The sequence below is a fragment of the Callithrix jacchus genome, chromosome 17 (assembly GCF_049354715.1).
Source record: "Callithrix jacchus isolate 240 chromosome 17, calJac240_pri, whole genome shotgun sequence".
NCBI classification, from domain to species: Eukaryota; Metazoa; Chordata; class Mammalia; order Primates; family Cebidae; genus Callithrix; species Callithrix jacchus.
In genome coordinates, this window is record NC_133518.1 from 72,225,506 (window position 1) to 72,252,894 (window position 27,389).

Below are 27,389 nucleotides of genomic sequence, written 5' to 3' on the forward strand. Positions count from 1 at the left end.
ACTAAAGGAGATGTTATAGTTGGTGATCTCCAAACTATAAGCAAACTAAATCTATTTTTGTGCTATACTCATACTGACAAAGTTTTGTGTCCAAATAGGTAGTATAAACTCTTCCTAAACAAAAGCTAAGCGGGTTTTAGTTTTACTTAAAAAATTTTACTGCAAGGCTTTTCAGAGTTTTTAGAAAATATATTAATATACACTAAATTTGGAGGAGCATATAGCATGTACCACTTACTAAGCTTGTTTTTTGTTTTTTTTTCTTATTTTTTATATACCTCTTATCTCATCTTTTTGCTTTATTTTGGATTAAGCGTTTTTATTTTTTTATTTTTCTTTTGTCAATTTGTTACATATGCATTATCTTTATTTTATTTTATTGCGTTTTAGTTTTTGGGGTACATGTGAAGAACATGCAAGATTGTTGCATAAGTACATACATGGCAATGTGGTTTGCTGCCTTCCTCCCCATCACTTATATCTGGCATTTCTCCCCATGTTATCCCTCCCCAACTCCCCACCCCCTGCTGTCCCTCCCCTCATCCCCCCACCACAGACCCCAGTGTATTAAGCTTGGTGTTTTTTTTTGTTTTTTTTTTGAGACAGTTTTTTTTTTGCTCTTGTTACCCAGGCTGGAGTGCAATGGCGCGATCTCGGCTCACCGCAACCTCTGCTTCCTGGGTTCAGGCAATTCTCCTGCCTCAGCTTCCTGAGTAGCTGGGATTACAGGCATGCGCCACCATGCCCAGCTAATTTTTTGTATTTTTAGTAGAAACGGGGTTTCACCATGTTGACCAGGATGGTCTTGATCTCTTGACCTCATGATCCACCCACCTCGGCCTCCCAAAGTGCTGGAATTACAGGCGTGAGCCACCATGCCTGGCCCAGTAAGCTTGTTTTATAACACATCTCCTTTTCCTTTATTTCCTCCTAGTAGAACATCATACAAGGCTATTATATGAAACACAGATATAACCATGCAACAATTGTGATCAATAATTATTTGTTAAGTACTGTTTATGTACATAGCACATTGATATAAGTATTTCAGGAGATGAGATCGCATTTGTGTACTAGTCAGGACTCCAGTTGTAAGAGATTTAAGACCCAGTTTTAGCTAGCTTAAGTAGAAAAATGGAATTGACTCAAGAAACTCAGAAGGTCAAAGACTGGGCTTACTTTAAATTAGCAGAATCAAGGTGTTCAGATGACATTACTAGGTCTCTCCATTTCTCGTCTCTTCTTTGCTTCATTATAAGATAGGCTCTATCTACATGCCCACTGTCTTAGATTGGGTTCCCAGGAAACAGATTCTAGAATGAGAGTTGCATGAAGACTGATTGTGGAGGGCTCTGGGGAATTATACATTTGAGGAAATGAGAAAAATATAATTGGGCAGAAGAAGAAGCTGATCTGCCTTTGTTGATTCTACAGGGAACTCTGGAACCCTTCCGATTTGTCCCCAAGTTGAAGCAAAGAGTCTATGCCTCCATGGCTATGGGCTGCTCCCTGAGACGAGGCATAACTTTGATGAAGTGTTTCCTTGCGGTAGGGAGCAGTTCCTGGTCAGAGACATAGCTCTGAGCCATTATCAGCCAGTACCACCAGTATTTGAGGGAATACATGTGTTGGCCCCAAATAGGGTAGCTGGACAAAGCACTACAGAATCCACTATAGTCAACAAACATGACCCTGACAGCTTAAGCCTCAACATTTTTACTCATTATTTCAGGAGAAGAGAGACTCCCTCCCCTCTTGCCATGTGATGTTTGTGATAAAAGGAGACTTTGTTATCCAGTCTGGATTCCTCCTCCCCTTGTAACAGGAGAGGTGGAGGTCATGAGGTTAATAGCTCCACCATGTATGGGAGGGTCAGTCCTCAAAAGAAATACGCATTGCACAGATGAAAAAGGGAATCCGTGTCAACTATAACCTTCAAAATCTTATTGTATTGCAGAATGATGAAGCACATCAACAAATGATGAGCAATAGTACAAAAGAGTTTTTTGTAAATACTTGTAAAAACTGTGATGTAGGGCCACTCAGTTGTCTTGTTTCATAGGTTAAAATGGGAGAGAGAAATTTGTTTCTGAATTACACAATTACTATTAAATATATATTCTATAATATTGTGATTCTGAAGATGACTGTATATATGGTGCAGTGTGGATTGGTCTGTTTTAAGAATAGATAACAACATAAAAAATTACTTAAGTTGGAATGATTTCCAACCTACTGCTGGAAATACTCTTCAGTGCACACTGTTCCCTAACTACATTCATTGTTCATCTAAAGATTTATACTGCTTAATAAATAATAATATACTTATTCATATTTACTGAATGCCTGTTATTTGCAGATATTCTATTAAGCCGTTGATATGCATCATTCAATCAATATTTATGATGATGCTGACATAAGTGTCATTAGTATTCCCATTTTACAGATAAGAGAACTGAGGTCAGGTAAAGTAATTTTTCTAACGTCTCACTAGTAATAAATAGGATTTGACTCTTTGATGCTAAAACCTGGTGCTTAACTCCCTTGCTATGTTGCTTTATTCCTAAAGTTAACTTTTCTTTTTGATCAGATCATTTCAGAAATAAATTCTTATTTTACTTGGAAGCTTAATTCCTTGAATCTTGTATGGTAAATTAAAGAATTTCAGGCAGAATTTAAAATGGGATGAAGATGTCATAAAATTATATTTATTAATTTATTTCATGTGATATCATTTTTCTATACAGCTACCTTGTCCTTAGTATTTTAAGATTAAAATTGACTTTTCAAATAGTATTACAGCAGCACAAAAAATAACACAGGCTAAACAGTTAATCCTGAATATGACCATCCCATCAGCTGTTATCTCTTCGTGTTTCATCACGGATTTGGTGCACAAGAAGATCTCATTTTTACCTTCTTGTATCCATGACAAAGCTGTTAGATTGAACCACATGAAATGTTCAACATTTGACCATTTTACCTGCACAAATGATAATTGGGTATGGCTCAATCTGAAATTTTTCACACTTAGTATTAACATTTTCTATGTTGTTATGTAGCCTTCATACTTATCATTTTAGTGAATGTCTAATGTTCCACCAAGTAAAAGATCATGTAACCATTCTCTCTGTTGTTTTTAGTTTTTTTTTTACTATTGTAAGTGGAGATCTTTATGCATAGCCATTTTCCTCTCTTTTGGATTATTTCTTTAGGATAAATTTCCAGCGATGAAATTACTGAATATAAGAAAATTAATGTTTTTTGGCATTTTATATGTATAGTTAAATCACTTTACAAACAATCTACTTAAATTGCAGTCAACGGTATATAAATGTAAAAACTTAATCAGAATTTAAGATAGGTTTGAGTATTAATTAGAGCCTAATCAGAACTGGGATAGAGTTGAGTATTGTCATTATTTTAACTAACATAATAGGTGTAAAATGGTACTTAATAAATATTTTAATTTGTTCTCTTTGATCACAGCAAGGTGGAACATTTTTGCACATATTTGTTTACTAAGCTCAGTTCCTCTTGTATAGATGACCAGATCCTATTCTTTGCTCATTCATCTATTAAGCATCTTATTTTGTATGATAATTATATATTTCATACAATATGAATAATAACCCTTGATCTTTCTTTTAGAAGTACCTTAATGCCCTGTTTTTCTTTTAAATGTCATGATATTATTTTAAAAGTTACAAGTTAGGTTTCCTTATTGCATTAAGTCTGAATTATTTTCATCAGTTAAAGTTTAGAAAGTTTTAATTCCTGCACATATTTAAACATATTTTTAAAAATTTCACAAATTCACCACATTTCATACAATTGAAATATTCTTTTTTGGTGATCTAAAATATATTTATGATATAGGCTGAGGATATAAACTAATTTTGTTTTAAGTTAGCTAATCAGATATCCCCAAACTATTTCTTTTTTGTTTTTTTGAGACAGAGTTTCACTCTTGTTACCCAGGCTGGAGTGCAATGGCGCGATCTCAGCTCACCGCAACCTCTGCCTCCTGGGTTCAGGCATTTCTCCTGCCTCAGCCTCCTGTGCAGCTGGGATTACAGGCACGCGCCACCATGCCCAGCTAATTTTTTGTATTTTTAGTAGAGACGGGGTTTCACAATGTTGTCCAGGATGGTCTCGATCTCTTGACCTCATGATCCACCCGCCTCAGCCTCCCAAAGTGCTGGGATTACAGGCTTGAGCCACCGCGCCTAGCCAAACTATTTCTTAAATAAGTTTTCCCCCTGTTGTTCTGTGATACTTTCACTGAGACTACAATATAAAACCATGTAATAGAATCTATTTTTGGAGCATTCATTTTGTTCCACATTTTAAAAAACAGTACCAGATGTATTTTAATACTGTAAACCAAAAATAAAATTCGAAGTCCCCCAACCAACTGAATGGAGCCACCCTTTCTCCCAACCTGCCCCACAAGAGGATCACAAAGAAACCTGAAACACGGAAGTTCAAGCCATGATGGGAAAGGAGCTCAGCTATGCCTCATCATACCTTCTCCCTTGGGAGTTTAGGCACGACTGACCAATATTAACATTAAAAGAGAGATCATAAGACTGATGAGACAGACTCTGTAGCCATAATATACTAAATTTTAACCCCACCTTGATATGGTATCTGATCATATGACAGACAGATAGTAGGCACTGAAGAAAATCAAAGTATTTTATCTCAAAATGTATTTCTCAGACATATCTTGAAATGGCTCTGCAAAGCCATCTCTGGTGGGGAAAATTTGCATTCTGTAGCAAATCTCCTTGCCTTTTCTGGTTCCAGGAGAGATTTAACTAACAGTTTGACGCCTTTAAAGGTCCTAAAAGAGATATTGACCATCTATTCTCTCTGAAGCCTGCTACCTAGATGCTTCGTCTACATAACAGGAACCTTGCTTTCCACAACCCACCCCCCTTATCTTAACTCAAGCGTTTATTTCTGCTGAATTCAACTCTTCAGGCAAAACTTAACTCTTTTAACTGGATGCCAATCAGGAAATCTTTGAATCCACCTATGACCTGTGAACCCTCACTTTGAGATGTTCCACCTTTCTGGGCCGAACCAATGTACACCTTACATGTATTGATTTATGTTTTTGCCTGTAACTTCTGTCTTTCTAAAATGCATAAAACCAAATTGCCTTAGGCACACGTGCTCAGGACTTCTTGAGATTATACCCTGAGCCACGATCACTCATACTTGGCTCAGAATAAACCTCTTCAACTATTTTAACAGAGTTTGGCATTTTTTTTTTCATCAACAACACCTAATAAGATGATCTCTTTTAATGTTTTTCAAACTAAAAACATTTAAAATAAACTATGGTTTGAGTGAAATTCTTAATATTGAGTTCTAATCCTGTTGCACAGTGGTCAGAGAGACTGTTCGTTAGGATTTCAGTTCTTTTGCATTTGCTGAGAAGTGTTTTACTTCTAATTATGTGATCAATTTTAAAGTAAGTATCATGTAGTGAGGAGAATGTATATTGTTGTTTTTGGTTGGAGACTACCTTAGATATCTATCAGGTCCATTTGATCCAGAGCGGAATTTGGGTCCTGAATATCTTTGTTTAGTTTCTGTCTTGATGATCTGTCTGATATTGTCAGTGGAGTGTTAGTGTCTTCCACTATTATTGTGTGGGAGCCTAAGTCTCTTTGAAGGTCTCTTGCAACTTGTTTATGAATCTGGGTGCTCTTGTACTTGGTGCATGTATATTTAGGATAGTTAGCTCTTCTTGTTGAGCTGAATGCTTTGCCATTATGTAACGCCTTTCTTTGTCTTTTTTGATCTTTGTTGGTTTTGTTGTTAAGAACAAACAGTTCCTCATCAAAAGGTTTCAGTTTCTAGTTCTTTGTTCTATTCTAAAAAGTAATCTTACCCATTTGCCTATGAGCCCTCCCTATATCTGCTGTGCCCAAACATGCCCAGGCATTTCCTGTCACCTATGTGACCACCTTTCCCATCAAAAGCCCACCCTGCCCCCTTGATGTCAACAATAGCCAATCAGAATTAGCCTAGATTGTGCAGTCCACCCCAGCCCATAGGGGGAAGACACAGGAACAAGGTCTGCATTAAGGATAAAAAGTTCTGCTCTGCTTTGTTCTGTGTGCTCTCCCTTGCCTCTGCCTTACATACAGAAAGTGTGCTTCTATAGAAGTAAATTGTCTTGTTGAGAAAACTTTGCCTGAGTGTTGGTTCCACTTTGTAGCACCAAGCATTTTACTTCTAAGTTTAAAGTCTGTTTTGTCTGAAACTAGGATTGCAACCACTGCTTTTTCTGTTTTCCTTTATTTTTATTTATTTATTTATTTTTTTGAGAGGGAGTTTCACTCTTGTTACCCAGGCTGGAGTGCAATGGCGCGATCTCAGCTCACCGCAACCTCCGCCCCCTGGGTTCAGGCAATTCTCCTGCCTCAGCCTCCCGAGTAGCTGGGATTACAGGCACGTGCCACCATGCCCAGCTAATTTTTTGTATTTTTAGTAGAGACGGGGTTTCACCATGTTGACCAGGATGGTCTGGATCTCTTGACCTCGTGATCCACCTGCCTTGGCTTCCCAAAGTGCTGGGATTACAGGCTTCAGCCACCGCGCCCGGCCCTGTTTTCCTTTATTTTAACCCTATATGTGTCTCTGCATGAGGTGGGTCTCTTGAAGACAGCATACTGATGGGTCTTGGTTCTTTATCCAGCTTACTATTGCATGAACGAACATCCCTCAAAATAATAAGAGCCATTTATGACAAACCCATAGCCAGTATAATACTGAATGGGCAAACATAGTATTGGAAGTTCTGGCAGGACAATCTGGCAAGAGAAAAAAATAATGGATATTCAAATGGGAAGAGAGGAAGTCAAACTGTCTTTGTTTGCAGATGACATAATCCTGTGTCTAGAAAACCCCATCATCTCAGCCCAAAACCTTCTTAAGCTGATAAGCAACTTCAGCAAAGTCTCAGGAAACAAAATCAATGTGCAAAAGTTGCTAGCATTCCTATACACCAACAACAGGTGAGCTGAGAGCCAAATTACAAATAAACTCCTATTCACAATTGCCACAAAAAGAATAAATTATCTAAGAATACAGCTAACAAGGGAAGTGAAAGACCCCTTCAAGTAGAACTACAAGGCACTGCTCAAAGAAATCAGAGATGACACAAAGAAATGTAAAACATTCCATGCTCATGGATAGGAAGAATCAATACTGTAAAAATAGTCATACTGCCCAAAACAATTTATAGATTCAATGCTATTCCTATTAAACTACCATTGACATTCTTCAAAATAATTAGAAAAAAAAACTATTTTAAAATTCACATGAAACCAAAAAAGAGCTCAAATAGCCAAGGAAAACTTGTGCAAAAAGAACAAAGCTAGAGGCCTCATGCTACCTGATACTACAGGGCTACAGTAACTCAAATAGCAGTACAAGAACAGACACATAGACCAATGGAAAAAAATAGAGAACCCAGAAATAAGAGTGCACACCTACAACCATCTGATCTTTGACAAACCTGACAAAAACAAGCAATGGTGAGAGGATTCTCTATTTAATAAGTGGTGCTGGGAGAACTGTCTAGCCATATGCAGAAAATGGAATCTGGACCCTTTCCTTATACCTCATACAAAGATTAACTCAAGATGGATTCAAGACTTAAATGTAAGACCCTAACAGAAAACCTATGCAATATCATTCAGTACATAGGCATGGACAAAGATTTCACATCAAAGATACTAAAAGCAAAGGCAATAAAAGCCAAAACTGACAAATGGAATTTTATTAAAATAAAGAGTTTCTGCACAGCAAAAGTAACTATCAGCAGAGTAAATAGACAACCTACAGAATGGGAGAAATTTTTTATAATCTGTCCATCTGACATAGGTCTAATATCCAGCATCTAAAAGCAACTTAAACAAATTTACAAGAAAAAAACAAAAAATTCCATTAAAAAGTGGGCAAAGGACATGAACACACACTTCTCAAAAGAAGACATACATGCAACCAACAAACACGGAAAAAAGCTCAACATCACTGATCATTAGAGAAATGCAAATCAAAACTACAGTGAGATACCATCTCACACCAGTCAGAATGGCTATTATTAAAAAGTCAAAAGACAACAGTTGCTGGTGAGGTTGTGCAGAAAAAGGAATGTTTTTATGCTCTTGGTGGGAGTGTAAATTAGTTCAACCATTGTGGAATATAGTGTGGTGATTCCTCAAAGAACAGAGGCAGAAGTACTATTTAACCCAGCAATCCCATTACTGGGCATATTCCCAAAGAAATATAAATTGTTCTGCTATAAATACACATGGACACATATGTTCACCATAACACTGTTCACAATAACAAAGACATGGAATCAACCGAAATGCCCACCAATGACAGACTGAATAAAGGAAATGTGATACACATACAACATGGACTACTATGCAGCCATACAAAGGAATGAGATTACATCCCTTGCAGGAATATGGATAGAGATGGAGCAAACTTATGCAGAAACACAAAACCAAATATCGCATGTTCTCACTTATAAGTGGGAGCTGAATGATGAGAATACATGGGCCCATTGAGGGGAACAACACACACTGGGGCCTGTCAAAGGGTTGGGGGTGAGAGGAGGGAGAGGATCAGGAAGAATAGATAATGAATGCTGGGCTTCATACCTGGGTAATGGGATGATCTGTGCAGCAAACCGCTGTGGCCTATGTTTACCTATGTAAGAAACCTGTACGTCCTGTGCATGTACCCCTGAACTTAAAAGTTGTGTATTAAAAAAATTGTCAGCCGGGCGCGGTGGCTCAAGCCTGTAATCCCAGCACTTTGGGAGGCCGAGGCGGGTGCATCATGAGGTCAACAGATCAAGACCATCCTGGTCAACATGGTGAAACCCCGTCTCTACTACAAAAATTAGCTGGGCACGGTGGCGCGTGCCTGTAATCCCAGCTACTCAGGAGGCTGAGGCAGGAGAATTGCCTGAACCCAGGAGGTGGAGGTTGCGGTGAGCCAAGATCACGCCATTGTACTCCGGCCTGGGTAACAAGAGCAAAACTCCGTCTCAAAAAAAAAAAAAAAACAAAAAAATTGTCCCTCTGTTACCTTCTTTGGTTAACTTCATATTTGACAATTTCATAACTTGGTCAGGTTAAAAAATAGTGTATCGATTTTCCTTTGCTGCTATAAAATAAAACCGCAAGCTTAAAGACTTAAAACAACCCTAGTTTTTTTTTTGACCCTACAATTCTATAGGTTAGATAGAACTAGTTCGACACTGGTCTCATTTAGCTAAAATCAAGATATCAGGAGGGATGTGTTCTTTTCTGGAAGCTCTGGGAGATAATCGGTTTCCTTGCCTTTTTCACCTTCTAGAGGCTGCCCACATTCTGTGGCTCATGGGCCCCTTCCTCCATCTTCCAAGGTAGCAATAGTGCATCATTCTGACCGGTTTCTCTCCCTGAGCACATCCAATAAAGATTCTCCAATTTTAAGGAAGGAAGCATGTAATTAGATTAGGCTCCTCTGGATATTCCCCCTATCATAAAGTCTTCACCTGTCATCACATCTGCAAAGTTTCTTTTGCCTTTTAAGATAGTATATTCACAGGTCCTAGAGATTATGATGTGGGCATATTTGGAGAACCATAAATTTACCTGCCACAAATAGCATTAGAATTTTGTTTGGATGTCTGTTAAGTGTGTGTTAAAGAATCCTGGCAGAATTGGCATTTTGCAAAATTTCATCCATCAGTAAGATGTAGTTTAATCTTCATAGTGATCTCCTGGTGACATTTTGAGGTTTCCTCTACTAGCTGTATAGACCCTGTCTTATTAATTATACTCCTTAAACTTCCATATTGTGTGTTGCTATTGTGAACAGGATTTCTCGTTGCCCGTATTCCTTCCTAGCATATTTTTCTAATAAGTTATCACTGAATGTCCTTAATTCTTTGTGAAAATTTATTCCCTAATGTGATATCAATCTGGCATCTACTCTACAAGGAGAAACATATGCTGGCAATACATAGTGCAGTGTGAATGCTGCTCCTAGGGAGTCAGTCCAGCTATGCCATATTGAGAAATCTCCATTTTCATTATTTATTTGAAAAGATGCAAAAATGCTGAGCACTGAGGTGACCTTCAAAGCTGCAAGAAAGGTTGCTGAATACTGTTTGACCTAGTTTTCTCGGTGTCCCGAGCAGAAGGACACCCAGCAGTTCAGGAGCTGCCCTGGCAAAGGGAAGTGGCATATGGGCCTGGGGTTGAGAGGCAAAGTCTTGCCAGGGACCCTGCATGGACCCTCTCTCCAAATGATTGATTACTTTCTATTTCAGCAGGTTGCAGTTTGCAGTCCACTTCCTTTTGAGTTTTGTACTCATGATGCAAAAAAAAAAAAAAAAAAAAAAAAAAAAAAAAAAAAAAAGGCTTGTTATGCAAAGAAAGAATCGCTGGGACTAGGAAACAGGAGACCTGGTTTCAGACTTAACCAAGAGTTTGATTGAGCCATATGGTAATGAGGTGGTCATTTAATTTTGCGGAAGATCAGTTCTCTTATTTGTAACAGGGGAGGGGGTGGTGATGGTAGGATTGGATATAGGTCTTCAGTCTATAAACTGATAGAAAGTTTATAAAAGACAAAATAAAGCAACAAAGAATAAGAAACAAAGCATCAATCGTTTCAGTTCACATTTTATTTTCTTTACATCAATTCTTGGATCACCCATAGGAGGCAGAAGCTGTTTTTGACCCTTTTACTTTTAGTTGAGAGCTGATTCTTATCTCAGCCTGTAGGCCCTTGAGAAGCCTCAGAATTTCAGCTTAAGGTAGTGATGGAGGGACGACATTCCTTCTAAATTACAGGCACACAGAATTAAAAACACATCACTCTTCTGACACTGGATCCTCCAGCCTGTGCTCCACGGGAAGACTTTGCTGCAGAGGCTTGAAGGAGAATGCTTACAGGTTTATCTTCAGTACCCAAATAAAATCTGGATGGATCTGGCTTGCCAAGGTAATCCTTCCTTATGGATCTTGTTGAAATTCTCCTCTTTCACTGTTTGTGCATTGATCAATCTTGATCTTTTGTCTCTTCACCAATGATTGTTCTTCCCCGCAAACCCGGGACTCTCCCTGACAGCAAGGAGTGGCCAATGGAATCTAGAGAATGGCTCTGAGTAGCAATGACCTCAGTCTCCAACTGATCAGATCACAGTACTTTCTGTGGCAATTTGACTCATGGCTCATCTCAGTGTCAGTGGTCCATGCACAGAGCATGGTGGGTGAGGCCCAATCTCACAGGGAGAGATAGCAAACTTCTGAAATTGGGTACAATTTCTTCAAATTCCAGTTTTCCTTCCTTCCTTGTATCTGGGATCCTTTTCATCTCCTGTCATAGGAAGTATCCAGACTGCTGCTGGAGGGAAAAGCTGACTGTTCAAAATCTGATTACTCGCTGTTAGAGGCATTGGGATAAATACTAAAACTTTCCTGGGTTGAGAGAATGAGCTACATGCCTACAGATCCCAGGGAGCAGGTCACAGCAACAACAGCAATAACACATCTTTACTGAGCATCTTTGTAAGCCGGTCACTGTGTATATGGAGACTTACCTTCAAGAGTGCAGACTCTTGTTTGGAATTCAGATACAGAGATAGTTAATGTAGTGTGGCATGACATGAATGACAACAATAAAGTTCATATCTTGCTCTTGACTTGCTAGGCTAAGAAACTAATTTCTGGAAGTTTACTGAGCCTAGTTATGAAGGGAGCCCTTGAGAATTTTTACTTTCCTTATATACCAAAATGTGTGGAATTCTATTTTGAGGCTTGAGAAGAGAGCAGGGGCAATTTTTTTCTTTCACATTTTCATTTTTATATTTTTTGTAGTATATATTATTTGTATTAAAAGTTTTGGAATCAGACAGACGATTTAGGATTCTAGTTTTCTCATTTATTAGCCTTGTGGTCTTGGAAAAGTTTCTTGTCTCTGAACTTCATGTTCTCTGTGAAGATTCACTGAGATAATGCACATAATGTTCTTAGTTACTTGTCTGGCACTTACTAAATGTCAGCTCTAATTATTGCTGTTATTATTATTGCCTGAAAATTAGAGCAATGTGACAAAAGGAACTGATATTTTGGACCTCAGTCTGATGAATCAAGTTGGGCTATTCAGTGGGGTGCAATCGATGGGAATCATAAGAGAAAGCTATTCCAGTGTTCCAGACACTCAGGAAATTGTGAGCTGGCGTGGTCACAGAAGAACCGTCAACTTCAGAGGAAGAACTCAGGGTCTCAGACCATAGGCTAGAAGGTTGCCCTGGCTGATAACCCTGACCTGCAAGAAATACTGGAGAGAGAGGGGGAAACTCAGAACCGCACTTCAGATGAGAAAATCTCCGGAGAGCCCCATGGAGAAGAAAAGGAAAAATCAAGGTTGTGCTACAACCTTGATTTTTGACAAGAGACTACTTTATATAATAGCATGTCAGAGCAGGAAGAGACCTCGATTTGAGGGCCAAAGGGTTAGAGAGAGTGGCCCAGGTGGGACTGAGCCGAGGCCTCAGCTGCCAGACCAGATCAGAATTCAGAGGTACCAGATGTAGCAGATGGCTGTACCCGCAGGCTGTCTGACTTCCTCGTAAGCTGTGAACACGGGTGGGAGTCAAGCTCTATGTTTCCTTACATAGTTGCATTGAACTAAATGTAGAAATATGGACCTAAGGGAAGGACTCCCTTAAAAGCATTTTAAAAAAGAAACAAAGATGGAAAGATCTGCATGCAAAAACACAACTTTATTTAAGTATAGGTGAGAGGAAGAGAATTGGCTCTGTGGAGGGAAGTTGGGAGGAGGTACCTTTCATCATGCATTCACTTTGGCATTTGCTTCATTTCCCTGACATTTATACAGATGACTTTATCTTGTCTCAGGAATTTCCTTGTTTGTTCTTCTGTTTTGGAATAACCCTCCAATATTCTTTCCAAAGAAAAAACATATCTATCTTTGTCCTGGAGTTTATTCATAATCTATCTCAAACCTTTCCTGTGGCCAGAAACACAGTTTGTATTCCGTTTCTGGATATATCTGGAATCTTCAGGCAGATTCTTAAATAGGCCTCTAAATCTTAGTTTTGGGGGCAAAGATATAGGCTCAGAGCAATGGTCACTGCATTAAAGGATTGGGCTCTGTAGTCAATAGCAGGTATGCTCTGCCACCCACTGCCTGAATGTTAATTGGACATATTATTTTGCTCCTGAGGCGTAGTTTCCCTATTTGTACTTTCTGGAATAAAATTCCATGTACTCTATTGAGTTATTGAGGGGAGTTGCTGGGATAAATTATATAAAGCTTTTAACCTATAGTAAATGATAAATAAATTTTAATTATTCTTATTATCCATGTCCCAAATACAATCTCATTATTAACCCATATATTTATTCCTTTGCAAACAGAACACTAAACTTCAGGTTAGAGAAGGTAATTGGCTTTCTCAGGATGCACTTGAATCACCTTTACCTCGTTGGGTAAAGTTTTCTGCTCATATTTATTTGCAAGACCATTTTCCAAACTGCATGACTAGCTTTCAGAGAGGCATCTTGAAACAAAAGTTTTTAAGGACCACGCATGGTGGTTCATGCCTGTAATCCAGAACCTAGAGATACTGAGGTGGGAGAATCTCAAGACCAGCCTGGAAAACATAGGGAGACTCTGTCTCTACAATAACAAAGTTAGCCAGGTATAGCGGCTCATACCTGTTGTCCCAGCTACTCAGGAGGTTAAGATAGGAGGATTGCTTGGGCCAAAATGTCCTGACTGTAGTAAGCCATGATCACAATATTGCTCTCCAGACTGAATGGCAGAGTGAGACCCTGTCTCAAAACAAACAAAACAAAAATGTTTTAAAGGGAAGATGGAGATAATGACACCTGGTAGAAATAGGCTGATAAAAATCAGAATAGATAGAGGAGGAGAGATTTAATGATGAGACATTCCCAAGAAAGAGCCATCTGGATTTTGTGCTCTTTCGAAGATGAGTTTATCTTAAAGTGGACTCTAGACCAAATGGACCGAATAGACATTTACAGAATATTCTGTCCTGTAACCACAGAATATTCATTCTTCTCATCTGTGCTTGGAACATTCTCAAAATTGGCCATATTATAGGCCCAAGGCAAGTCTAAGTAAATTTTGAAAAGTGAAAATTACATCAAACATCTCAGACTATAGTAGCATAAAACTAGAAATCAATATGAAGAGGAGCTCTCAAAACCGTATAAATACATGGAAATTAAATAACCTGCTCCTTAATGATCTTTGGATAAGCAATAAAATTAAGATGTAAATTAAAACATAGTTTTGAAACAAATGAAAATAGAGATACAATGTATCAAAAACCTCTAGGGTGTGGCAAAAGCAGTACTGAGGGAAGTTTGTTAAATGCCTAGATTGAAAAGATAGATCTCAAATAACAACCTGATGTCATAACCTGAAGGAACTAGATAAACAATAAAAAAACCAAAATTAAAGCTAGCAGAAGAAAAGAAATAACAAAGAAGAGAGCAGAACTAAATGACACCGAGACCAAAAATGCAATAGAAAAGATCAAGTAAATAAAAAGTGGGTTACTTGAAAAGATAAACCAAATTTCCCAGGGATTTGCTAGACCACTAGTTAGATCAAGTAAGAAAAGAAAGAAAAGATTCAAATAAGCACAAAGAGAAACAATAAAAGTGACATTACAACTGAAACCACAGAAATACAAAAGATTATCAGAGTCTATTATGAGCATCTCTATGCACAGACACTGAAAAATCTAGGGAAAATGGATAAATTCCTGGAAATTTACAACCTCTTAAGATTAATCAGGAAGTAGTATATATTCTGAACAGACCAGCAATGAGTAGTGAAATTAAATCAGTTATAATAAAACCTTCCACCAACAGCATCAAAAAGCCCAGGATCAGATTATTTCATAGCCAGATTCTATCAGACGTGCAAAGAAGAATTGGCACCAATTTTACTGAAACTGTTCCAAAAAATTACAGAGGAGGAATCCTCCCTTACTCATTCTGTGAAGCTGGTATCACCCGGATAACAGAGCTGGGTAAGGACACAACAAAAAAAGAACATTACAGGCCAGTATCCCTAATGAACACAGATGCAAAAATCCACAACAAAATATTAGCAAACAAAATCCAACAGCTCATAAAAAAGATAATAAACCATCACCAAGTGAACTTTATTCCGGGGGTGCAAGGATGGTTCAACACATGCAAATCAAATATATGTTTTTTTAAATCTTTTCAGCTACCAAGTTTACTATATCAATTAATTTGAAAATTTAGAATGTTAAAAATAACAATAGACTCTGTTGACTTTGCTGGAATAACTTTTGCTTTTTTTAACCTCTTCTGTTTCCCCTTCTGTACTCAGCTTTTGTCAGTTCCCTTTCTTTTATGAGATTTCTAGAGTTTACATTTATACCTTTAAATATAATTATCCTACTTCTCAGTTGATTTATCGGATTTAAATATGTTTGGACTGCAGCCTAGAAAAGCTGACAAAGTTAACTACCTTTCTCTTCACCTCCTCCCAATTTTTGTTAGTAATTTTATTTCTGCATTTATCATTGTGAATAACCTGTATTCTATTCTCTAAATGTAATCCTCATAGTTTTTTTTATCTTAGCCTTTCAGTGAAATGGATCAATGCCCATCATTAGTCCTTTTACTATAGTTCTCTTGTCTCTCAGTTGAAGTTTGGTCTCTAGTAGTTTCTCTAAGAAAGGCTCATAGGAATTTGTTCCTTGAATTCTTGCACATTTGAAATATGTTTTCCTGTTGCTGCTATCTTTAAACAAAAGTGTGATTGGATATAAAGTTCTTGGGTCACACTTTCTTTGAGGATTTTATTAGCTTTTTTTATGATCTTCTTTCATTTAATATAGCTGAGATCAAGTTTGAGGCATCATATTTTTTCTCAGCTCTAAGATGATTAGATCTTTTGCTTAGCTGCTCGAAGTATGCTTTATTTTTGAAGTATAAAATCTCCAATAGACCTTGGTGTTGATCATCCTGTAAAATTTTCTCCATGGGCATTTCCTATCTATAAGTCCTTTTTTTATTTTGGTAAAATATTTTCTAAAATAACTCTTTATGTTTTGGTTTCCAGTTACTTGGTTCTCTTCTTCAGAGTAAATATAGTGATTATACATATGTTGTAATATCATTATCTGTCTTCTACATCATTTTTTTCTTGAATCCTTTAAAAGTTTGTTTATTGTGATCATTTTTACCATCTCGTTCTATTTATCTTTGTGTGTTTCATTAATGTATTTTCCCTTTTGTTCTCCCTTTTAATATGAACTTCATATTTGTGATTTATGATATTTTCTATGAATTTCCTGAGCCCTGTCACTTGATGGCTTATCTCCTTCTATTATCATTCATTACCCATTTTGGCTGAAACTTTATAGCTCTTCTTTGATCTCTTTTATAGGTCTATAATTCTTTTAATTTTAAAATTTATTTTTAATTGTGGTAAAATACACATAACACCAAATTTACCGTATTATCTATTTTTTGTTATTAAAAATAGAGGTATAAACTCTATTTTCGATAGTTTTGTATGTGTACATTGTTGTTCACAACTCAGGAACTCTTTTCATTTTGCAAAACTAAAACTCTATACCCATTAAATAACAACTAATTCACTTTTACCCTAGTCCCTGGTTACCACCCTACTACTTTCTGTCTCTATGCATTTAATTACTCTGGGTACTGATATGGTTTGGCTGTGTCCCCACCCAAAATCTCATCTCTAAATATAATCCCCATATGTCAAGTGAGAGACAAGGTAGAGATAATTAAATCATTGAGGTGGTTTCCCCCATGCCACTCTCGTGATAGTGAGTGAGTTCTCAGGAGGTCTGATGATTTTATAAGTGGGCAAGTTCCTCCTTCAGTGATTCTCCTTCCTGCTGTGTGAAGAAGTTGCTTGCCTCCCCTTCACCTTGTACCATGAGTGTAAGTTTCTTGAGGCCTCCCCACCCATATGGAACTGTGAGTCAATTAAATATTTTTCCTTTATAAATTACCCAGTCTTGGGTATTTCCTTATAGAAATGGGAGGATGGACTAATACAATACCTTATATAAATGGAAACATACAATATTAACTTTTGTGGTTATCTTATTTGACTTAGGATGATGTCCTCAAGGGCCATCCATGTTGTAGCATATGTCACAATTCCCTTCTGTTTTAATGTTGAATAACATTCCATTGCATCTATGTATCACATTTCATTTATCCATTCATCTATTTATAGACACTTGGATTGCTTCCACTTTTTGGCAATGAATAATGTTGCTATAAACATTTGTGTACAAAGATCTCTTTGAGACCCTGCTTTCATTTTTGTGTGTGTATATACTAAGACATGGAATTACTGGATCACATGGTAATTCTATTTTTAATTTTTTGAGGAACCACCATATTGCTTTGCACAGCAGTCACAGCATTTAACTTCACCACCAGCAGTGTACCAATTTTTCTACATCCTTGTCAACACTTGTTATTTTCTGTTAAAAAATTTTTTTTATAATAGCCATCCTAAAGTGTGAGAAATGCTACCTCGTGGGTTTTATTTGTATTTCCCTAATGATTAGTGATGTTGAGCATCTTTCCTGTGCTTATTGGCTATTTGTGTCTCTTCTTCAGAGGAATTTTGAGGTTGTTGTTGTTGAGTGGTAGGAGTTCTTTATATCTTCTGGATATTAACCAGTTAGTAGATATATGGCTTGAAAATGTTTTCTATCATTCTTGGGAATGCCTTTTTACTCTTGATATCCTTTGATGCACAGAAGTTTTAAATTTTGGGGTAGTTCAATTTGTCTATTTTTTTCTTTTATTGCCTGTGTTTTTGGTGTCATATCCAAAAACGTCTTGCCAAATCCAATGTCATAAAATTTTTCCCTTTTATTTTTTTTGCCTTGAGGGTTTTTTTTTAAATAAACTTTTAAATGCTTGGTGATGTTAGTGACTGTTTTTCCTGCTCTTTGTCAACAATATTTAATTTTTTTTCTGCTCAATATTTTTATTTCTGACATATTTTCTTCTGTCTTTCATTTCCATGTGGTCTCTTTATATAAATCTGTGTTGGTTCTTTTTGCATTAGGACATCTTGGAATAAAGCCAGTTCCTTATGAATTCACATTTTTCATTAGGTTTGGCCTTATAATGCGGGGTTATATGCACTTGAGACTGAATGGGTTATTTTGGCTTTTAATTCTCCCCACACAAAAGAAATTGTCAGTGCAGTGTTGTTTGCAATTGAGAAACTCTCTTCCATTTATACCATAACAGCTTGCTTCCTGCAAATTTTGTGTTTCCTCGTTGAGCCCATTTCCCCCGAAACACTCTCACTGACAGCTTGCTGAGCCCCTAATATTGCTCCAAATGCGAGAGTTTTTCTCCCTAGAGTGTACCATCTTGTTTGGACAACTGTGCTCTGACAGCTTTGTCTGAGATCTGCACCTGCTGATGTCCTTGTGAACTTCTTCACTGGATTTCATAGCTCTTTCTCTTTTATTGTGGTTCAGAATTTCAAAAGTCTTCTAGTTTGTTGTGTATGGAATTTGGTGTTCTGTCTCCTATTTTTAATTTTGGGGTAACTTCCTGGAGGAAAAGGAGACAAGACCTTATAATGGAAGGTCCAAGTGATTGTATTCACTTCAATTCTTTATTCCTTTCCTTTTGAGCAGTTTGAGAGTCTCCCAGGTTCCTAAGGCTCACAATAGAGCACTGATAGAACAAGAGCTACATGGCTGTTATAGAGTATAGTAGTTATAGGGTAGACTTCTGACTCTATCATTTAATAGCTGTGTGTCCCTTAGTAAGAAACTTAACTCTTCTGTTCCTTAGTTTTCTTCAATTGTAAAATGGTAGTAATATTAATAGTAATAGCCAAAGTTTTACTGGGCATCCACTCTATGAGAGGCACCATTCTAAGAGTGTTACATGTGTTAACTCATGTAGGTTTCACCTGTATCATCTCCATTTTACAGATGAGGAAACTGAGGAAAAAAGTTGTTAAATAAATATCAGAGCTGGTATTCAGTCCTCAGCCATCTGTTTTCAGAGCCTATGCTTGTCCAAAATAATCCCTCTCGTGTTCAGTATCTACCTTATAGGGATGTTTAGAAGATTAAAACAATAATGTACATCAAGAGCCAAGAACAATATTGCTATGGTTTGGATGTTTGTCCCCCCAACTCTCATGTTGAAATATGATTCCCAGTGTTGGAAGTGGGGTCTAATGGGAGGTGTTTAGGTTATGATGGCAGGTCTCTCATGAATGGATTCATGCGTTTCCTCAAGGGTGAGTGAGTTTTTCTCTATCAGTTCCTGTGAAAGCTGGTTGTTTAAAAGAGCCTGGCACCTCTCTCCTCTCTCTTGCTTTCCCTCTTACCACATGACCTCTGTACATGTGAGGCCCCTTTGCCTTCTGCCATGGGTGGGAGCAGCCTGAGCCTCTCACCAGATGTGGGTGCCCATTCTTCCAGCCAGTAGAATTATGAGCCAAATAAACTGTTTTTCTTCTTACAAATTGCTCAGTCTCAGGAATTCTGTTATAGTAACGGAATATGAATTCAGACAAGTGCACAGGGTAGGTAAGAAGTTGCTTTTTTTCCTCCCTAACTTTCTGCTTCTTGTTTCTAGCCTTCTCCCTTTTGTTCTTCCTGTATTCATATTCTCTCATGCTGAGACAGGTGGGAGTGATGTTTTAACATTATTTCATTTGACAAGTTAAAAATGTCCAAAGTAACTTCAAACAGTTGAAAACACTTCTTTCTTCTGACAAAAAGTTTAAAATGCTGACATTTGTACTGGAGATAAATTAGAAAATGAAAACAAAACTTTATCTTTCAAATTTTATGCCAGTCTCCAAAAATGTCTCAGGGAGCTAAAGGTGGGGTGGAAGGAAAAGATTCTATCACTGATGACATTTAGAAGCAGCCATTAAAACTCTGAGGAACTGGATCTTTGATCCCTAGAAGACAATTGCTTGAGGGAAAGGAGGAAGACGAAGAGTGGTGTTGGGTATCAAGACTACGCTCTAGAATAGTCTAGTGAGTACTCTCTGCTTACTTCCTAATGGTCCCTGCTTCTGGGTTCTAATACCAGAACTGACCATAACGTGGGAATTTGGTAGCTGACAGTTTCAGTCATTCTCCCCACCCTTCATGTTCTCCATGTGGTTGCTTCTCTCTCACTCTGCAGATGTTTTCTTAGAGAACAAGGCACAAAAGAAATAAAGATATTTTACCTCAAAGTGTATTTCTTTGACACATTTTGAAATGGCTGCCACAGAGTCAGCAAACAGAAGTGGCCTTGCAAAGCTATCTTTTGTGGGGAAAAACTTGCATTTGTAGAGAATCTCCATGAATGTAGCCTGGCCTTTTCTGTGCCTTTCCCAGATCTAGGAGAGACTGAGAGTCTGAAACTTTCACAAGTCTAAAGAGACACACTTACCATGTATTCTCTCTGAGGGAGGATTCATCTCTAAAGCAGGTCCACCTTTGCCAGCCAAGCCCCTTATTTTCTCTCTCTTATAACCTGTCTTACCACTAAAAACCTGTTTTGGGCATGCTCTTTCTGAGTCCACATTCTTTCCATATTCTCAAGATGGGACATAAGCTTCTATGGGTTGGGTCTTCATTCTGATGGCTACTGTGTATACATGTTAAATTGTATGCCTTTTTGCCTATTAATCAATCTGCCTCATGTCAGTGATTTTTTAGGAAAAACAGGAGAACCAAGAGCCTATGGCCCCCACAGACATTAGCTGAAAAACTGACTTGTTGGTTAGCTTTTATATAACCTTTCTTTTGAAGCAGCAAGGAAGATATTGGAGAGAGGGGAGAAGGGAAAGATAGACAGGGAGAGAAAAAGAAAAAGAGAATGAGATCAACTGGTCTCTGAACCGTAATTTTACATTTCCTGCTAGAAAATCTGATTGGTTTGGCTTTGGTCAGTGTTTACATGGATACAAACAAAGGTGTTCAGGTTGACAGCAAACCTGCTGAGGGTATAGACACTCTGAGAAGACACTTGGACAGGGGAAAGCATGATTTGTGGAGAGAATAACTGGCATCTGTTAGACACTAGGTCGCCATGCCAGGCCACAATTCTGGTGACTGGGGCCATGCTGCGGTAATGCACTCTTCACTCCAGATAGTGACTGAGGAAACCAGCATCTCTAGCCCTGCCTCTAGTTCCCAAGCCGGCCGTCTTCAAGTCTGCCCACTTGCTGGTTTGGATTCCCAGGGCTGAGGTCCATTTGCTGCCAGCCTGATACAGACTGTTTGCCTTGGCAGTTAGTTTCTCTTGTTGGTTTCTGGGTCTTCTTCAATACAGGGGCTTGCCTGACGTGTTGACTTTCTCCTATCTCTGCCAGTCAGTTTCTCCCCTGAATGCCTTTACCTAGCAGCAGGGCACTCTCTATCAGACTTCAAAGTCACTCAAAAATCCTGTTCTGGAAGCAGAGGAAGGGCACTTACCTCCACCACTTTCCAAGTCATCCCGGTCTATTTTTAAAAAGGGAACCAAACAATCTCAGGGGACATTTCATCCCTAAAAAAACGTTCTCCAAGGAAAGTTCAAAGATGGGCTGTTGTTTAGAGATCAATGAAAAAGAGATGGAATTTAAATATTAAGAAGAAAGCTCTTGCCTTCAGGTAAAGCTGACATTTGCATAATAATGAGAATGACTAGCCAGATGGAATTGAGAATCTGACTGGAATCTCAAATCCTGGTGAGGGAAGATTCATTTGCCTGAAATGGCAGTGGGAAATATGCTAATCAGGGGTTTGCTGCTGTCCATCACGTTCAACAGCTTCTGAGACAAAGAAATAAAGAGAGTTCACAAATATGAGGTGATACAAGTTGACATTAAACTTAATTTGGTTTGTTTTCCCATCAGCCCCTGACAGATGTGCAATTGTGGAAGTCTTTAAAGGGGATGGGGGAGGACGATTGCCTTCTGTCAGAGCTGTCTGACATTGACATCCCCAGTGCTGTCATTGTCATTATTGTTATTGTGTCAGAAGCAACGGGTGGGAGGGAGAGGAAAACCAAAGTGTAACCCAAATCATTATTGGGAAATAATGGGAACATCCTCAAAGAAAAGTAAAAGGAGAATAAAATAAGGACTCCAAATAAACAATTTTGTGTCTTGATGATTAATAAAGGGAAAAATTAGTACCTGAGTGATAGAATCGATAATTTAGAAGACATCTTACCTTAGAAATTGAGTTGCCTGAGGGAGACAAGTTTATATTAGCCTGACCAAAATTTGAGCCCAGATTCTCTTATTTTGAAGCAACAGAAGCTTTTCTGGGGAAGATGGAGAAAGTTGTAGACCAAATTCTATGACAGTCCCTATGATTTCCTCTGCCTTATATAATCTTTTTTTTTGGATATAGGCAGAACATGTGGCTTGCTTGGCTTGCTTCTAACAGAACTGTTGCCGTGATTATTAACATTGCATGACAAAAATGACAGGGTTTTGCAGATGTAATTAAGGTCCTACATCGGTTGCCTTGAGGGATATTATTATAAGTGGGCTTGATAAAATTGGGTAAGCCCTTCAAAAGAGGGCTTAGGCCTTCTTTGAAGTTGCAAACTCCAAGCAACAGTCTCTCTCTCTCTCTCTCTCTCTCCATTGCTTACTTTGAAGAAGCAAGCTGCCATGCGTTCTACAGCTGCAAGGAAATTACTTCTGTCAACAACCCAAGGGAGCTTGGCAATAGAAATCTTTCCGTGTTGAGTTCACTGATGAGACAAAGCCCAGGTCAACATCATGATTTCAGCTCGGTGAGAAGCCCTCAGAGAACTTGCTAAGCTGTGCTTGAACTACTGATCCACAGAAACTATGAGATAATACATGGGTGTCTTTTAAAGCCACTGCGTTTGTGGTAATTTGTTACAAAGCAATAGAGCACTAATCCAGACTTGGGCCTAGATTTTCAATTTTATTTTTTAGAAAGTCAAATGGAGCAAGGCTATGTGCATTAGCCCTTCTGGTGGGAGGGGCAGGGCAATGAGGATCAAGAATGCACTTGTCACATACACATTTCTGCAGCTAGATGCCAATCCAGGCTCTTCTTATTTGTGAATATGTCTCCATAGGGCTGGATGGCTAGTATGGCCTAGTCTCTGATTCCAAAATTACCACGTGATTAGGAAGCCAATCTTCCTAATCTTTTCAGTGGAATAACTGAAAAATGTCATCCATCCAAGTCCATACTTCCAAAGCAAGGACTAAACTCACATTAGGTATGCATCCATCTATTTTCTTTTGAGACAGAGTCTCGCTCTGTTGCCCAGGCTGGAGTGCAGTGGTGTGATCTTAGCTCACCGCAACATTGCCTCCCAGGTTCAACTAATTCTCCTGCCTCAGCCTCCCAAGTAACTGGGACTACAGACACATGCTGCCACACCCAGCTAGTTTTTGTGTTTTAGCAGAGATGGGGTTTCACCGTGTTGCCCAGGCTGGTCTTGAATTCCTGAGCTCAGGCCATCCACCTGCCTCAGCCTCCCATAGTGCTGGGATTGCAGGTGTGAGCAACCATGCCCAGCCCATCTTTTTATCCTTGAGCACTCTGTTTCTTGTTGCTCAGTGTTAGTTCCATTCCATGAAAAACAACACTTGTTGAACGTTTACTATATCAAAGGTTTTCTACTGGGGTGGGAGCAGGAAGTGGGGGCTTTATTACTAATTATAAAGCAGAGAACCAAAAGTCAAGCATTTCCTGCAGAAATTTCCAAGTTTGTATGATACATGGCCACCTACTCTAGTAGCCAATACAGAAGGCAAATTGTCAAGTATTATAACAGATAGCAAAGGGCTGTGACTCCACCATTTTCTGGATGCGTGACCTTACCAAAATTACCTACTTGAGCTTCATCTGAAAGGCAGCATTAATGATAAACATACCAATAACATTAATGACATGGCTTTGAGAACCAAATGAACAAAAAATACATGACATACGTGGCATATAGTAAGCTCACCATGTTACTGTTAACATATTGTTTATGAAGGAATTAAATTAGGGAAGACTTTTTATAGGAAACCATCTTTAAATCAAGCCAAAAACTGCTGCTAGGTGTTTTATGGGAAAGACACGAGAAGTTTCCAAGCAAAAAGATTACCTATGATCAGAGACCCAGAGGTGGAGAGAAGATAATTAGTTGGGTGGACAGTGGCTGCCTGCAGTGTATGTCACACCTTCCTTCTCTCTCTCTGAAGTGCTCAAATGTCTATTTCTTTCAGACCAGAGCTTGACAGGCACTTTCCTGAGATTTTAGAATAGCATAGATTGTGGCCTCTGAATCCGCAAGAATTTTCTCCTCTTTCATTATAACCGGGATTTGAAGCCTGAAACTCAGAGGAGTGAGGATATGTGTCTGGTGCACACTTTCAGAGTGGCATAGCCTTCGCTCAGACGGCCTATTTAGACAGCAACCTGAAGAGTACAGAGGCTCTAGCTTCTCCAGCCCTTGGAGATGGGCACACTGAAGAGGCCTGTTAGTGATTAATTTCAGTTAAAAAAATTCTCATGTAGCTCTGCAAGACCAAGTGTGGCAGGGTATGTTTCTTTCTCTGTCTTGATCTTATTTTCTTTCTCTCCTCATTCCTAGAAGATAAAGCTAGGAGGCAGAGACTCACAGCAATGCACCCAGATCATATTAAACAAAGGATCGGCGTCGCCATGAGAAAGCGCTGTGGATGCTCTACTTTGAGGACACCGAAAACTTCACATCTCTCCTTAAAAATGGCAGGAGACACTTATGGGTGGCTTATTAAGTGGACCCAAGAACCCAGGCTGAGGACAAAGAGCTAGAGGGTAGGAATGAAATTGAGAAAGAGAAGGGAGATAAGAGTTCTCGCATACTCATAAGGTAGACTGTGTTGGATGAAGGGCAAATCGGTGGCATAGTAGAGCAATGATTTTTCCACCTCCTGAACCCTGGGATTGCTTATCTATGTCCCGGTGTGGACTCTACCAAGTTTTCCTTCAGCATCGTCAACAAAACTCTGGGGTTGATTTGGGGAGGGGATGTTGAAATTCTATGAGACTGCTGCTGTGGCACGGTGTTCAGCCTTTTCATAGGCACAAAAGCATTCTTGAGTGAATGGGAAAAACGGCAGCTTCTTATTTCCAGGAACCAGTTCTGCCCCAAGAATCAGTGCTGGTAAGCCAGTTCACAACCAAGTCTAGGGCACTGGGGTCAGCTTGGTGCTCACTGTGGCTGACACTATTGTTGGTTTCGTTTGTTGAACATCACCTGGTATTTACTTCAAAAATTATATTTAAAAGATTTGTTATTTGTAAACAGGACACCCAGAACTCAGAGTATTGAGGTTTGATATCTATCACTAAGGCACAGTGGGTCTGTACTAGTTAAACCCCCAATCCTTAGGTTGCTTGTTTTTCTACAGGGTTGGGTTTCAGTCTCTGCTCTCTGAACACTTGTTATAATTTATAACTTGTTTATTTATTGCCAGTCTTCTCTAGGCTGTGAGTTTCTTGGGGGCTGATCTTGCATGTCGGGCCTGTTGCTTTATCCGAATGGGCACATGCCTGAAACTGTCAATGCATACTTGTTGAACGAATAAATGAATTTCGAAAGTACTTCTGTTTGTGCGCCTCCAGCATTTGTAAGCTTGATGGTTTGTGTTCAGGAACAACGTCTCACTGTCTGTTTGTGTTGATGCTTCTCTTCTCACTGGGCATGGCTGCCTTTTTCCTTCTCTCCACCGCCTGATTCTCCATCCTCTCACAGATGGTTTTACTGTTCTTCTCCATAGCTTGCTATGTGGGTAGACATGTTGTTGGAGAGTTACAGGATGGTAACGTTCACACGTGTTCTACCTCTTTGGTAGGATGTACAGAGTGACTTGTCTGTTCAGCAAAGAGGGAGAGAAGGGTTCCGAGCCGCTGAAGTGGGGCAGGAGGAGAGGGGATGGTCACTTTTGGTTCTTCAATAAGTCTTAAGTGCTGCAAAGTTCATCAGCTGTAGTTCCATGGCCTTAGTGTTGCTCAAGTTGGACAATTTATGTCGCATTTGCCAGCAAAAGAAACACCACCCTGGTCTCTCCTGGATGACTCGTAAATTCCCTTTGGGGACTTCAGTTGTGACTCAGTGAGTGTACCCAAGACTTAACTAAGATTTTTCCTGGCCCTGTATATATGAGCATATATTAGCCATCTGTTGTTTAAACCTAATGTATCTCTCCTATATGACACCTAAGATAGCGCCGGGTCTTCTCACAAGTCTGAATAAAAGTAGAATGGCACCTAGGTGGTCCCAGGAACCAGACCAATGGGGGAGCAGGGATCTTATGCCCAGGCTTTCCTACTGCAGAGCTTTTTTTTTTTTTTTTAAATGAATGGATAAATTATAGTGCCTGCTTGGAGGCTGTACTCGTAGTTATGGCTATATAAATATTTGTGTATCAATAGTGCCTGTGGGAGGCGGGGGGCAGGCACTGTCCCAGTGATGTGTCGGAGGCCTGACCATCTTTTCTTCTCTGCAACGTGATGCCACTTGTCATTTACAATTAAAGCTATCACTTCACAACTAACAAAGTCACTCTGACCAGCGAGAGATGATTGGAAGGAGTGATCTTCCCGGCAGAAGCCCAAGCTGGCACTGAGCTGTTTGTCATCACTGTCTTCCTGTGGTTATGTTCATTATTAATAATGATGATCATCATCATTAGGCCTAGGAAGAAAATAATGATAAAATGGCTCTAATTACCCATTATAAATGCAACACGTTCTTATCATGATGTTGTATAGTATAAATTATAATCATTATAATCACTATAACAATATGAACTTCTGCTTGAGTTTGTCTTCTATATGATCAAAGCATTTGAAGACATGGTGTCGTTAGCCTTCATGACATTCTGTCAGAAGGAAAGCAAGTTTCAAATTACAGCCCTGTGTGCTGGAGTAAATATGGGCTGAAGGGGGTGTTGTAAATAACTCCAGAAACCCAAAACACAATGCAGCAAAATGCAGTGAGGAGACACACAGCAGGAAGATGGGCCTGACATGGCATAAAGTTTAAATGAAAAGTGTTTCCGAAAGTTCAATTCTCTTATTTTCACTGTGCATTTTGTCTGTCATTTCCCAGTTGTGTGACCTTGAGAAATTTGCTTTGCCTCTCTGAGCACGGTGATTAATAGTGCTTTATTTTCCTGTTGCAATTAGAGGCAGTACATATGTTCTGTTTCTCCCCCCACTTTCAATTTAATGAAATGACTCAGTGTAGCCTGAAATAGGTCCC

The 27,389-nt window shown here is 38.9% G+C and overlaps 1 long non-coding RNA gene across 1 annotated transcript in view; it reads left to right on the forward strand.

Annotated features, from left to right (window-relative positions):
* Nucleotides 1–25,726, forward strand: part of LOC144579959 (uncharacterized) — a 98,224-nt gene extending 72,498 nt beyond the window's left edge. Inside the window, exons 3-4 of the long non-coding RNA XR_013528736.1 lie at nucleotides 22,765–22,901; nucleotides 24,732–25,726. This is a non-coding gene — a long non-coding RNA (uncharacterized LOC144579959). The remainder of the gene's footprint in view (nucleotides 1–22,764; nucleotides 22,902–24,731) is intronic.
* Nucleotides 25,727–27,389: the final 1,663 nt, after the last annotated feature.